The sequence below is a fragment of the Fulmarus glacialis genome, unplaced genomic scaffold, assembly GCF_000690835.1.
Source record: "Fulmarus glacialis isolate BGI_N327 unplaced genomic scaffold, ASM69083v1 scaffold22892, whole genome shotgun sequence".
Classification (NCBI taxonomy): Eukaryota; Metazoa; Chordata; class Aves; order Procellariiformes; family Procellariidae; genus Fulmarus; species Fulmarus glacialis.
This window is the reverse complement of record NW_009198803.1, coordinates 9,096-9,338: the sequence shown is the minus strand read 5'-3', so window position 1 is coordinate 9,338 and position 243 is coordinate 9,096.

Genomic DNA, 243 nt, shown 5'->3' with positions numbered 1-243 from the left:
GGAGCCAGAGGGCCAGGAAGCAGCAGGTGGAAATGTTCCACGGCATTTTCCCTCTCTGTGCCAGGCCCCGGAGGCTTGGACCCACTTGCTCTTGTCCACCCCATCTCCCGCTGCAATGCTGGCAGCGCCAGCACCAGGCGAGGGGCTGGGGCACTGCCCCCCGCCTGGCTGTGGGCACCTCTGCCGGTGTGGGCTGGCAGAGGTTGAGCTGGCAGACCCTGACCCGCCGCGCAGGCCAGCTGC